We start from the raw sequence: 15,535 nt of genomic DNA on the forward strand, positions 1-15,535 counted from the left end.
CCCTGCCTGGGAGGGTGGTAGAGGCGGGCTCCCTCACATCTTTTAAAAAGTACCTGGATGAGCAATTGGCACGTCAGAACATTCAAGGCTATGGGCCAAATGCTGGCAAATGGGATTAGGTAGACAGGTCAGGTATTTTAATGCATTGGTGCAGACTCGATGGGCAGAAGGGCCTCTTCTGCACTGTATTATTCTGTGATTCTGGGGGTGCATGTGCAATGACCTGTGATTAGGAGCAAGAACCCTGGGCACTGAGTCCAAATGTATCCCTCCAACCACTGCACCAACTGAGATCACCAGGGACTGGAACCACAATATGGAACAGAAGGAGGGTGGTACAATTCTCATTTTGCACAGGTGCACAAACACTGAGGTGGGGAGAGTTCCATTACACACAGACACTGAGGTGGGGAGAGTTCCATTACACACAGTCACTGGGGTGGGCAGAGTTCCGTTACACACGGACACTTGGGTGGGGAGAGTTCCATTACACAGGGAAACTGGGTTGGGGAGAGTTCGATTACACAACGACACTGGGTTGGGGAGAGTTCCATTACAGAGGGACACTGGGGTGGGGAGAGTTCCATGACACACGGACACTGGGGTGGGGAGAGTTCCATTACACAGGGACACTGGGGTGGGGAGAGTTCCATTACATAGGGACACTGGGGTGGGGAGAGTTCCATTACAAACGGACACCGGGTTGGGGAGAGTTCCATTACAGAGGGACACGGGGGTGGGGAGAGTTCCATTACACATGGACACTGGGGTGGGGCGAGTTCCATTACACACGGACACTGGGTTGGGGAGAGTTCTATTACACACGGACACTGGGGTGGGGCGAGTTCCATTACACAGGGACACTGGGTTGGGGAGAGTTCCATTACACACGGACACTGGGGTGGGGAGAGTACCATTGCAGAGGGACACTGGGGTGGGGAGAGTTCCATGACACAGGGACACTGGGGTGGGGAGAGTTCCATTACACACGGACACTGGGTGGTGAGAGTTCCATTATACAGGGACACTGGGGTGGGGAGAGTTCCATTACACACGGATACTGGGGTGGGGAGAGTTCCATTACACACGGACACTGGGGTGGGGAGAGTTCCATTACACAGGGACACTGGGGTGGGGAGATTTCCATTAAACAGGGACACTGGGGTGGGGAGAGTTCCATTACACAGGGATACTGAGTTGGGGAGTGTTCCATTACACACAGACACTTGGGTGGGGAGAGTTCCATTACACAGGGACACTGGGTTGGGGAGAGTTCCATTACACACGGACACTGGGGTGGGGAAATTTCCATTACACAGGGACACTGGGTTAGGGAGAGTTCCATTACACAGGGACACTGGGTTAGGGAGAGTTCCATTACACAGGGACACTGGGGTGGGGAGGGTTCCATTACACACGGACACTGGGTTGGGGAGAGTTCCATTACACACGGACACTGGGGTGGGGAGAGTTCCATTACACAGGGACACTGGGTTGGGGAGAGTTCCATTACACACAGACACTGAGGTGGGGAGAGTTCCATTACACACAGACACTGGGGTGGGGAGAGTTCCATTACACACGGACACTTGGGTGGGGAGAGCTCCATTACACAGGGACACTGGGTTGGGGAGAGTTCCATTACACACGGTCACTGGGGTGGGGAGAGTTCCATTACACACAGACACTGGGGTGGGGAGAGTTCCATTACACACGGACACTGGGGTGGGGAGAGTTCCATTACACACGGACACTGGGTTGAGAAGAGTTCCATTACACACGGACATTGGGGTGGGGAGTGTTCCATTGCACACGGACACTGGGGTGGGGAGAGTTCCATTACACAGGGTCACTGGGGTGGGGAGAGTTCCATTACACAGGGACACTGGGGTGGGGAGAGTTCCATTACACACGGACACTGGGGTGGGGAGAGTTCCATTGCAGAGGGACACTGGGGTGCGGAGAGTTCCATTACACACGGACACTGGGGTGCGGAGAGTTCCATTGCACACAGACACTGGGGTGGGGAGAGTTCCATTACACAGGGTCACTGGGGTGGGGAGAGTTCCATTACACACGGACACTGGGGTGGGGAGAGTTCCATTGCAGAGGGACACTGGGGTGGGGAGAGTTCCATTACACACGGACACTGGGGTGGGGAGAGTTCTATTACACAGGGACACTGGGGTGGGGAGAGTTCCATTACATAGGGACACTGGGGTGGGGAGAGTTCCATTACACACGGACACTGGGTTGGGGAGAGTTTCATTACAGAGGGACACTGTGGTGGGGAGAGTTCCATTACACACGGACACTGGGGTGGGGAGAGTTCCATTACACAGGGACACTGGGGTGGGGAGAGTTCCATTACATAGGGACACTGGGGTGGGGAGAGTTCCATTACAAACGGACACCGGGTTGGGGAGAGTTCCATTACAGAGGGACACGGGGGTGGGGAGAGTTCCATTACACATGGACACTGGGGTGGGGCGAGTTCCATTACACACGGACACTGGGTTGGGGAGAGTTCTATTACACACGGACACTGGGGTGGGGCGAGTTCCATTACACACGGACACTGGGTTGGGGAGAGTTCCATTACACACGGACACTGGGGTGGGGAGAGTACCATTGCAGAGGGACACAGGGGTGGGGAGAGTTCCATGACACAGGGACACTGGGGTGGGGAGAGTTCCATTACACACGGACACTGGGTGGGGAGAGTTCCATTACACAGGGACACTTGGGTGGGGAGAGTTCCATTACACACGGATACTGGGGTGGGGAGAGTTCCATTACACAGGGACACTGGGTTCGGGAGAGTTCCATTACACAGGGACACTGGGGTGGGGAGGGTTCCATTACACACGGACACTGGGTTGGGGAGAGTTCCATTACACACGGACACTGGGGTGGGGAGAGTTCCATTACACAGGGACACTGGGTTGGGGAGAGTTCCATTACACACAGACACTGAGGTGGGGAGAGTTCCATTACACACAGACACTGGGGTGGGGAGAGTTCCATTACACACGGACACTTGGGTGCGGAGAGTTCCATTACACAGGGACACTGGGTTGGGGAGAGTTCCATTACACACCGACACTGGAGTGGGGAGAGTTCCATTACACAGGGACACTGGGGTGGGGAGAGTTCCATTACACACGGTCACTGGGGTGGGGAGAGTTCCATTACACACAGACACTGGGGTGGGGAGAGTTCCATTACACACGGACACTGGGGTGGGGAGAGTTCCATTACACACGGACACTGGGTTGAGAAGAGTTCCATTACACACGGACATTGGGGTGGGGAGTGTTCCATTGCACACGGACACTGGGGTGGGGAGAGTTCCATTACACACGGACACTAAGGTGGGGAGAGGTCCATTACACACGGACGTTGGGGTGGGGAGAGTTCCATTACATAGGGACATTGGGGTGGGGAGCGTACCATAACACGGACACTGGGGTGGGGAGAGTTCCATTACACACGGACACTGGGTTGGGGAGAGTTCCATTACACACGGACACTGGGGTGGGGAGAGTTGCATTACACAGGGTCACTGGGGTGGGGAGAGTTCCATTACACAGGGACACTGGGGTGGGGAGATTTCCTTTACACACGGACACTGGAGTGGGGAGAGTTCCATTACACAGGGACACTGTGTGGGGAGAGTTCCATTACACACGGACACTGGGGTGGGGAGAGTTCTATTATACACGGACACTGGGGTGGGGAGAGTTCCATTACACACGGACACTGGGTTGGGGAGAGTTCCATTACACACGGACACTGGGGTGGGGAGAGTACCATTACACAGGGACACTGGGGTGGGGAGAGTTCCATTACACACAGATACTGGGGTGGGGAGAGTTCCATTACACACGGACACTGGGGTGGGGAGAGTTCCATTACACAGGGTCACTGGGGTGGGGAGATTTCCATTAAACACGGACACTGGGGTGCGGAGAGTTCCATTACACACGGACACTTGGGTGGGGAGAGTTCCATTACACAGGGACACTGGGTTGGGGAGAGTTCCATTACACACGGACACTGGGGTGGGGAAATTTCCATTACACAGGGACACTGGGTTAGGGAGGGTTCCATTACACAGGGACACTGGGTAAGGGAGAGTTCCATCACACAGGGACACTGGGGTGGGGATGTTCCATTACACACGAACACTGGGTTGGGCAGAGTTCCATTACACACGGACACTGGGGTGGGGAGAGTTGCATTACACAGGGTCACTGGGGTGGGGAGAGTACCATTACACAGGGACACTGGGTTGAGGAGAGTTCCATTACACACGGACACTGGGGTGGGGAGGGTTCCATTACACACGGACACTGGGTTGGGGAGAGTTCCATTACACACGGACACTGGGGTGGGGAAATTTCCATTACACAGGGACATTGGGTTAGGGAGAGTTCCATTACACAGGGACACTGGGTTAGGGAGAGTTCCATTACACAGGGACACTGGGGTGGGGAGGGTTCCATTACACACGGACACTGGGTTGGGGAGAGTTCCATTACACATGGACACTGGGGTGGGGAGAGTTCCATTACACAGGGACACTGGGTTGGGGAGAGTTCCATTACACACAGACACTGAGGTGGGGAGAGTTCCATTACACACAGACACTGGGGTGGGGAGAGTTCCATTACACACGGACACTTGGGTGGGGAGAGTTCCATTACACAGGGACACTGGGTTGGGGAGAGTTCCATTACACACCGACACTGGAGTGGGGAGAGTTCCATTGCACAGGGACACTGGGGTGGGGAGAGTTCCATTACACACGGTCACTGGGGTGGGGAGAGTTCCATTACACACAGACACTGGGGTGGGGAGAGTTCCATTACACACGGACACTGGGGTGGGGAGAGTTCCTTTACACACGGACACTGGAGTGGGGAGAGTTCCATTACACAGGGACACTGTGTGGGGAGAGTTCCATTACACACGGACACTGGGGTGGGGAGAGTTCTATTATACACGGACACTGGGGTGGGGAGAGTTCCATTACACACGGACACTGGGTTGGGGAGAGTTCCATTACACAGGGACACTGGGGTGGGGAGAGTTCCATTACACACAGATACTGGGGTGGGGAGAGTTCCATTACACACGGACACTGGGGTGGGGAGAGTTCCATTACACAGGGTCACTGGGGTGGGGAGATTTCCATTAAACACGGACACTGGGGTGCGGAGAGTTCCATTACACAGGGATACTGGGTTGGGGAGTGTTCCATTACACACGGACACTTGGGTGGGGAGAGTTCCATTACACAGGGACACTGGGTTGGGGAGAGTTCCATTACACACGGACACTGGGGTGGGGAAATTTCCATTACACAGGGACACTGGGTTAGGGAGAGTTCCATTACACAGGGACACTGGGTTAGGGAGAGTTCCATCACACAGGGACACTGGGGTGGGGATGTTCCCTTACACACGAACACTGGGTTGGGCAGAGTTCCATTACACACGGACACTGGGGTGGGGAGTGTTCCATTACACAGGGACACTGGGTTGAGGAGAGTTCCATTACACACGGACACTGGGGTGGGGAGGGTTCCATTACACACGGACACTGGGTTGGGGAGAGTTCCATTACACACGGACACTGGGGTGGGGAAATTTCCATTACACAGGGACATTGGGTTAGGGAGAGTTCCATTACACAGGGACACTGGGTTAGGGAGAGTTCCATTACACACAGACACTGAGGTGGGGAGAGTTCCATTACACACAGACACTGGGGTGGGGAGAGTTCCATTACACAGGGACACTGGGGTGGGGAGGGTTCCATTACACACGGACACTGGGTTGGGGAGAGTTCCATTACACACGGACACTGGGGTGGGGAGAGTTCCATTACACAGGGACACTGGGTTGGGGAGAGTTCCATTACACACAGACACTGAGGTGGGGAGAGTTCCATTACACACAGACACTGGGGTGGGGAGAGTTCCATTACACACGGACACTTGGGTGGGGAGAGTTCCATTACACAGGGACACTGGGTTGGGGAGAGTTCCATTACACACCGACACTGGAGTGGGGAGAGTTCCATTACACAGGGACACTGGGGTGGGGAGAGTTCCATTACACACGGTCACTGGGGTGGGGAGAGTTCCATTACACACAGACACTGGGGTGGGGAGAGTTCCATTACACACGGACACTGGGGTGGGGAGAGTTCCATTACACACGGACACTGGGTTGAGAAGAGTTCCATTACACACGGACATTGGGGTGGGGAGTGTTCCATTACACACGGACACTGGGGTGGGGAGAGTTCCATTACACACGGACACTAAGGTGGGGAGAGGTCCATTACACACAGACACTGGGGTGGGGATAGTTCCATTACACACGGACACTGGGTTGAGGAGAGTTCCATTACACACGGACACTGGAGTGGGGAGGGTTCCATTACACACGGACACTGGGTTGGGGAGAGTTCCATTACACACGGACACTGGGGTGGGGAAATTTCCATTACACAGGGACATTGGGTTAGGGAGAGTTCCATTACACAGGGACACTGGGTTAGGGAGAGTTCCATTACACACAGACACTGAGGTGGGGAGAGTTCCATTACACACAGACACTGGGGTGGGGAGAGTTCCATTACACAGGGACACTGGGGTGGGGAGGGTTCCATTACACACGGACACTGGGTTGGGGAGAGTTCCATTACACACGGACACTGGGGTGGGGAGAGTTCCATTACACAGGGACACTGGGTTGGGTAGAGTTCCATTACACACAGACACTGAGGTGGGGAGAGTTCCATTACACACAGACACTGGGGTGGGGAGAGTTCCATTACACACGGACACTTGGGTGGGGAGAGTTCCATTACACAGGGACACTGGGTTGGGGAGAGTTCCATTACACACCGACACTGGAGTGGGGAGAGTTCCATTACACAGGGACACTGGGGTGGGGAGAGTTCCATTACACACGGTCACTGGGGTGGGGAGAGTTCCATTACACACAGACACTGGGGTGGGGAGAGTTCCATTACACACGGACACTGGGGTGGGGAGAGTTCCATTACACACGGACACTGGGTTGAGAAGAGTTCCATTACACACGGACATTGGGGTGGGGAGTGTTCCATTACACACGGACACTGGGGTGGGGAGAGTTCCATTACACACGGACACTAAGGTGGGGAGAGGTCCATTACACACAGACACTGGGGTGGGGATAGTTCCATTACACACGGACACTGGGTAAGGGGAGAGATCCATTACACACGGACGTTGGGGTGGGGAGAGTTCCATTACACAGACACTGGGGTGGGGAGAGTTCCATTACACACGGACACTGGGTTGGGGAGAGTTCCATTACACACGGACACTGGGGTGGGGAGAGTTGCATTACACAGGGTCACTGGGGTGGGGAGAGTTCCATTACACAGGGACATTGGGGTGGGGAGCGTACCATAACACAGACACTGGGGTGGGGAGAGTTCCATTACACACGGACACTGGGTTGGGGAGAGTTCCATTACACACGGACACTGGGGTGGGGAGAGTTGCATTACACAGGGTCACTGGGGTGGGGAGAGTTCCATTACACAGGGACACTGGGGTGGGGAGAGTTCCTTTACACACGGACACTGGAGTGGGGAGAGTTCCATTACACAGGGACACTGTGTGGGGAGAGTTCCATTACACACGGACACTGGGGTGGGGAGAGTTCTATTATACACGGACACTGGGGTGGGGAGAGTTCCATTACACACGGACACTGGGTTGGGGAGAGTTCCATTACACACGGACACTGGGGTGGGGAGAGTACCATTACACAGGGACTCTGGGGTGGGGAGAGATCCATTACACACGGACACTGGGGTGGGGAGAGTTCCATTACACAGGGACACTGGGGTGGGGAGAGTTCCATGACACAGGGACACTGGTGTGGGGTGAGTTCCATTACACACGGACACTGCGGTGGGGAGAGTTCCATTACAGAGCCTTTCATTGCAGCAGCTTTTTCGGGAGCATAGAGTGAGCGAGTGAGCAGCTGGGAAGCAGCTTTTTTGGGAGCAGAGAGTGAGCGAGTGAGCAGCTGGGAAGCTTTTTCGGGAGCAGAGAGTGAGCGAGTGAGCAGCTGGGAAGGTCAGTTTGAAAGTAAATTTAATTTCCTTTTGTTTTTCGGCGGAGGCCAGGGGGCTGCTGGGTAAGTAAAACACTATATATTTGGGCGGTTTCTGAACCCGAGACACCACACTTGTCGTGTCTCCCACCCGCCCTCCTCCTCTAACCAAAAAAAAAAGGACTCGGTGGGGTGTTTAGAAGGTAAGGCTTTTTCGATTTCTCTGGTTTTATTGTGATTGGTAAAAACTTTTCGTTCCTTTTTCATTTAACTAAGTTAAGCTTAAGATTAAAAATGGCAGGAGATCTCAGACCCGTGTCATGCTCCTCTTGCTCAATGTGGGAGCTCAGGGACACGGCTGATGTCCCTGACTCCTTCACGTGCAGGAAGTGTGTCCAACTGCAGCTCTTGTTAGACCGCATGACGGCTCTCGAGCTGCGGATGGACTCACTTTGGAGCATGCGCGATGCTGAGGAGGTCGTGGATAGCACGTTTAGTGAGTTGGTCACACCGCAGATTAGGATTGCTGAGGGAGAAAGGGAATGGGTGACCAAAAGGCAGAGAAAGAGCAGGAAGGCAGCGCAGGAGTCCCCTGCGGTCATCTCCCTCCAAAACAAGTATACCGTTTTGGATACTGTTGGGGGAGATGGCTCACCAGGGGAAGGCAGCAGTAGCCAGGTCCATGGCACCGTGGCTGGCTCTGCTGTTCAGAAGGGCGGGAAAAAGAGTGGAAGGGCTATAGTCGTAGGGGATTCGATTGTAAGGGGAGTAGATAGGCGGTTCTGTGGTCGAAAACGAGGCTCCCGAATGGTATGTTGCCTCCCAGGTGCACGGGTCAGGGATGTCTCAGATCGGCTGCAGAACATTCTAAAGGGGGAGGGTGAACAGCCAGTTGTCATTGTGCACATAGGCACTAATGATATAGGTAAAAAACGGGATGAGGTCCTACAAGCAGAGTTTAGGGAGTTAGGAGCCAAGTTAAAAAGTAGGACCTCAGAGGTAGTAATCTCAGGATTACTACCAGTGCCACGTGATAGTCAGAGTAAAAATGAAAGAATAGTCAGGATGAATGCGTGGCTTGAGAGATGGTGCAGGAAGGAGGGGTTCAGATTTTTGGGACATTGGGACCGGTTCTGGGGGAGGTGGGACTATTACAAATTGGACGGTCTACACCTGGGCCGGACTGGAACCAATGTCCTTGGAGGTGCTTTTGCTAACGCTGTTGGGGAGGGTTTAAACTAATGTGGCAGGGGGATGGGAACCAATTGAGGTCAGTTGACAGTAAGGAGGTAGTAACAAAAGCCTGTAAGGAACTAGATAATGAAGTCAGTGTGACTAAGGGGAAGAACAGGCAGGGAGCAGATGATGAATATAAAGGGACTGGTGGTCTGAGGTGCATTTGTTTTAATGCAAGAAGTGTAGTAGGTAAGGCAGATGAACTTAGGGCTTGGATTAGTACCTGGGAGTATGATGTTATTGCTATTACTGAGACTTGGTTGAGGGAAGGGCATGATTGGCAACTAAATATCCCAGGATATCGATGCTTCAGGCGGGATAGAGAGGGAGGTAAAAGGGGTGGAGGAGTTGCATTACTGGTCAAAGAGGATATCGCAGCTGTGCTGAAGGAGGGCACTATGGAGGACTCGAGCAGTGAGGCAATATGGACAGAACTCAGAAATAGGAAGGGTGCGGTAACAATGTTGGGGCTGTACTGCAGGCCTCCCAACAGCGAGCGTGAGATAGAGGTACAAATATGTAAACAGATTATGGAAAGATGTAGGAGCAACAGGGTGGTGGTGATAGGAGATTTTAATTTTCCCAACATTGACTGGGATTCGCTTAGTGTTAGAGGTCCAGATGGAGCAGAATTTGTCAGGAGCATCCAGGAAGGTTTTCTAGAGCAGTATGTAAATAGTCCAACTCAGGAAGGGGCCATACTGGACCTGGTGTTGGGGAATGAGCCCGGCCAGGTGGTTGAAGTTTCAGTAGGGGACTACTTTGGGAATAGTGATCACAATTCCGTAAGTTTTAGAATACTCATGGACAAAGACGAGAGTGGTCCTAAAGGAAGAGTGCTAAATTGGGGGAAGGCCAACTATACCAAAATTCGGCAGGAGCTGGGAAATGTAGATTGGGAGCAGCTGTTTGAAGGTAAATCCACATGTGATATGTGGGAGGCTTTTAAAGAGAGGTTGATTAGCGTTCAGGAGAGACATGTTCCTGTGAAAATGAGGGATAGAAATGGCAAGATTAGCGAACCATGGATGACAGGTGAAATTGTGAGACTAGCTAAGAGGAAAAAGGAAGCATACATAAGGTGTAGGCGGCTGATGAAAGACGAAGCTTTGAAAGAATATCGGGAATGTAGGACCAATCAGAAACGAGGAATTAAGAGGGCTAAAAGGGGTCATGAAATATCTTTAGCAAACAGGGTTCAGGAAAATCCCAAAGCCTTTTATTCATATATAAGGAGAAAGAGGGTAACTAGAGAAAGGATTGGCCCACTAAAGGACAAAGGAGGAATGTTATGCTTGGACTCAGAGAAAATGGGTGAGATTCTAAACGAGTACTTTGCATCGGCATTCACCGAGGAGAGGGACATAACGGATGTTGAGGTTAGGAACAGATGTTTGATTACTCTAGGTCAAGTCGGCATAAGGAGGGAGGAAGTGTTGGGTATTCTAAAGGGCATTAAGGTGGACAAGTCCCCAGGTCCGGATGGGATCTATCCCAGGTTACTGAGGGAAGCGAGAGAGGAAATAGCTGGGGCCTTAACAGATATCTTTGCAGCATCCTTAAACACGGGTGAGGTCCCGGAGGACTGGAGAATTGCTAATGTTGTCCCCTTGTTTAAGAAGGGTAGCAGGGATAATCCAGGTAATTATAGACCGGTGAGCCTGACGTCAGTGGTAGGGAAGCTGCTGGAGAAGATACTGAGGGATAGGATCTATTCCCATTTGGAAGAAAATGGGCTCATCAGTGATAGGCAACATGGTTTTGTGCAGGGAAGGTCATGTCTTACCAACTTAATAGAATTCTTTGAGGAAGTGACAAAGTTGAATGATGAGGGAAGGGCTGTCGATGTCATATACATGGACTTCAGCAAGGCGTTTGATAAGGTTCCCCATGGCAGGCTGATGGAGAAAGTGAAGGCGCTTGGGGTCCAAGGTGTACTAGCTAGATGGATAAAGAACTGGCTGGGCAACAGGAGACAGAGAGTAGCAGTAGAGGGGAGTTTCTCAAAATGGAGACGTGTGACCAGTGGTGTTCCACAGGGATCCGTGCTGGGACCACTGTTGTTTGTGATATACATTAATGATTTGGAGGAAAGTATAGGTGGACTGATTAGCAAGTTTGCAGACGACACTAAGATTGGTGGAGTAGCAGATAGTGAAGGGGACTGTCAGAGAATACAGCAGAATATAGATAGATTAGAGAGTTGGGCAGAGAAATGGCAGATGGAGTTCAATCAGGGCAAATGTGAGGTGATGCATTTTGGAAGATCCAATTCAAGAGTGAACTATACAGTAAATGGAAAAGTCCTGGGGAAAATTGATGTCCAGAGAGATTTGGGTGTTCAGGTCCACTGTTCCCTGAAGGTGGCAACGCAGGTAAATAGAGTGGTCAAGAAGGCATACGGCATGCTTTCCTTCATCGGACGGGGCATTGAGTACAAGAGTTGGCAGGTCATGTTACAGTTGTATAGGACTTTGGTTCGGCCACATTTGGAATACTGCGTGCAGTTCTGGTCGCCACATTATCAAAAGGATGTGGATGCTTTGGAGAGGGTGCAGAGGAGGTTCACCAGGATGTTGCCTGGTATGGAGGGCGCTAGCTATGAAGAGAGGTTGAGCAGATTAGGATTATTTTCATTAGAAAGACGGAGGTTGAAGGGGGACCTGATTGAGGTGTACAAAATCATGAGAGGTATAGACAGGGTGGACAGCAAGAGGCTTTTTCCCAGAGTGGGGGTTTCAATTACTAGAGGACACGAGTTCAAAGTGAAAGGGGAAATGTTTAGGGGGGATATGCGTGGAAAGTTCTTTACGCAGAGGGTGGTGGGCACCTGGAACGCGTTGCCAGCGGAGGTGGTAGACGCGGGCACGATGGAGTCTTTTAAGATGTATCTAGACAGATACATGAATGGGCAGGAAGAAAAGAGATACAGAACCTTAGAAAATAGGCGACATGTTTAGAGAGAGGATCTGGATCGGCGCAGGCTTGGAGGGCCGAAGGGCCTGTTCCTGTGCTGTAATTATCTTTGTTCTTTGTTCTTTTTCTTTGGACACTGGGGTGGGGAGAGTTCCATTACACACGGAAACTGGGGTGGGGAGAGTTCCATTACACAGGGACACTGGGGTGGGGAGAGTTCCATTACACACGGACACTGGGGTGGGGAGAGTTCCATTACACAGGGACACTGGGGTGGGGAGAGTTCCATTACACAGGGACACTGGGGTGTGGAGAGTTCCATTACACACAGACACTGGGGTGGGGAGAGTTCCATTACACACGGACACTGGGTTGGGGAGAGTTCCATTACACACGGACACTGGGGTGGGGAGAGTACCATTGCAGAGGGACACTGGGGTGGGGAGTGTTCCATTACACACGGACACTGGGTTGGGGATAGTTCCATTACACAGGGACACTGGGGTGGGGAGAGTTCCATTACACACGGACACTGGGGTGGGGAGAGTTCCATTACACAGGGACACTGGGGTGGGGAGAGTTCCATAACACACGGATACTGGGGTGGGGAGAGTTTCATTACACACGGACACTGGGGTGGGGAGAGTTCCATTACACACGGACACTGGGGTGGGGAGATTTCCATTAAACACGGACACTAGGGTGGGGAGAGTTCCATTGAACAGGGATACTGGGTTGTGGAGTGTTCCATTACACACGGACACTGGGGTGGGGTAATTTCCATTACACAGGGACACTGGGTTAGGGAGAGTTCCATTACACAGGGACACTGGGTTAGGGAGAGTTCCATTACACAGTGACACTGGGGTGGGTATGTTCCATTACCCACGGACACTGGGTTGGGGAGAGTTCCATTACACACGGACACTGGGATGGGGAGAGTTCCATTACACAGGGCCCTGGGTTGGGGAGAGTTCCATTACACACGGACACTGGGGTGGGGAGGGTTCCATTACACACGGACACTGGGGTGGGGGGAATTCCATTACATAGGGACACTGGGGTGGGGAGAGTTCCATTACACACAGACACTGGGGTGGGGAGAGTTCCATTACACACGGACACTGGGGTGGGGTGGGTTCCATTACACACGGACACTTGGGTGGGGAGAGTTCCATTACACACAGACACTGGGGTGGGGAGAGTTCCATTACACACGGACACTTGGGTGGGGAGAGTTGCATTACACAGGGACACTGGGTTGGGGAGAGTTCCATTACACACGGACACTGGGGTGGGGAGAGTTCCATTGCAGAGAGAGAATGGGGTGGGGAGAGTTCCATTACACACGGACACTGGGGCGGGGAGAGTTCCATTACACAGGGACACTGGGGTGGGGAGAGTTCCATTACACAGGGACACTGGGGTGGGGAGAGTTCCATTCCACACGGATACTGGGGTGGGGAGAGTTCCATTACACACGAACACTGGGGTGGGGAGAGTTCCATTACACAGGGACACTGGGGTGGGGAGAGTTCCATTAAACACGGACACTGGGGTGGGGAGAGTTCCATTACACACGGACACTGGGGTGGGGAGAGTTCCATTACACAGGGACACTGGGTTGGGGAGAGTTCCATTACACACGGACACTGGGGTGGGGAGGGTTCCATTACACACGGACACTGGGGTGGTGAGAATTCCATTACACAGGGACACTGGGGTGGGGAGAGTTCCATTACACACGGACACTGGGGTGGGGAGAGTTCCATTGCAGAGAGACACTGGGGTGGGGAGAGTTCCATTACACACGGACACTGGGGTGGGGAGAGTTCCATTACACAGGGACACTGGGGTGGGGAGAGTTCCATTACACACGGAAACTGGGGTGGGGAGAGTTCCATTACACAGGGACACTGGGGTGGGGAGAGTTCCATTACACACGGACAATGGGGGGGGGAGAGTTCCATTACACAGGGACACTGGGGTGGGGAGAGTTCCATTACACACGGACACTGGGTTGGGGAGAGTTCTATTACACACGGACACTGGGGTGGGGAGAGTTCCATTACACACGGACACTGGGTTGGGGAGAGTTCTATGACACACGGACACTGGGGTGGGGAGAGTTCCATTACACACGGACACTGGGTTGGGGAGAGTTCTATTACACACGGACACTGGGGTGGGGAGAGTTCCATTACACAGGGACACTGGGGTGGGGAGAGTACCATTGCAGAGGGACACTGGGGTGGGGAGTGTTCCATTACACACGGACACTGGGGTGGGGAGAGTTCCATTACACACGGACACTGGGGTGGGGAGAGTTCCATTGCAGAGAGACACTGGGGTGGGGAGAGTTTCATTACACACAGACACTGGGGTGGGGAGAGTTTCATTGCAGAGGGACACTGGGGTGGGGAGAGTTCCATTACACAGGATCACCGGGGTGGGGAGTGTTCCATTACACAGGGACTCTGGGGTGGGGAGAGTTCCATTACACACGGACACTGGGGTGGGGAGAGTTCCATTGCAGAGAGACACTGGGGTGGGGAGAGTTCCATTACACACGGACACTGGGGTGGGGAGAGTTCCATTACACAGGGACACTGGGGTGGGGAGAGTTCCATTACACACGGAAACTGGGGTGGGGAGAGTTCCATTACACAGGGACACTGGGGTGGGGAGAGTTCCATTACACATGGACAATGTGGGGGGGAGAGTTCAATTACACAGGGACACTGGGGTGGGGAGAGTTCCATTACACACGAACACTGGGTTGGGGAGAGTTGCATTACAGAGGGACACTGGGGTGGGGAGAGTTCCATTGCACACGGACACTGGGTTGGGGAGAGTTCTATTAAACACGGACACTGGCGTGGGGAGAGTTCCATTACACACGGACACTGGGGTGGGGAGAGTTCCATTGCACAGGGACACTGGGTTGGGGAGAGTTCCATTACACACGGACACTGGGGTGGGGAGGGTTCCATTACACACGGACACTGGGTTGGGGAGAGTTCCATTACACACGGACACTGGTGTGGTGAGAATTCCATTACACAGGGACACTGGGGTGGGGAGAGTTCCATTACACACGGACACTGGGGTGGGGAGAGTTCCATTCAGAGAGACACTGGGGTGGGGAGAGTTCCATTACACACGGACACTGGGGTGGGGAGAGTTCCATTACACAAGGACACTGGGGTGGGGAGAGTTCCATTACACACGGAAACTGGGGTGGGGAGAGTTCC

The 15,535-nt window shown here is 53.1% G+C and overlaps 1 protein-coding gene across 1 annotated transcript in view; it reads left to right on the forward strand.

Moving 5' to 3' along the window:
* Positions 1 to 15,535, forward strand: part of LOC137351494 (microtubule-associated serine/threonine-protein kinase 3-like) — a 307,891-nt gene that overhangs the window by 60,570 nt on the left and 231,786 nt on the right. The gene's annotated exons all lie outside the window — the stretch shown is intronic.

This window comes from Heterodontus francisci, chromosome 36 (genome assembly GCF_036365525.1).
Source record: "Heterodontus francisci isolate sHetFra1 chromosome 36, sHetFra1.hap1, whole genome shotgun sequence".
Lineage (NCBI taxonomy): Eukaryota > Metazoa > Chordata > Chondrichthyes > Heterodontiformes > Heterodontidae > Heterodontus > Heterodontus francisci.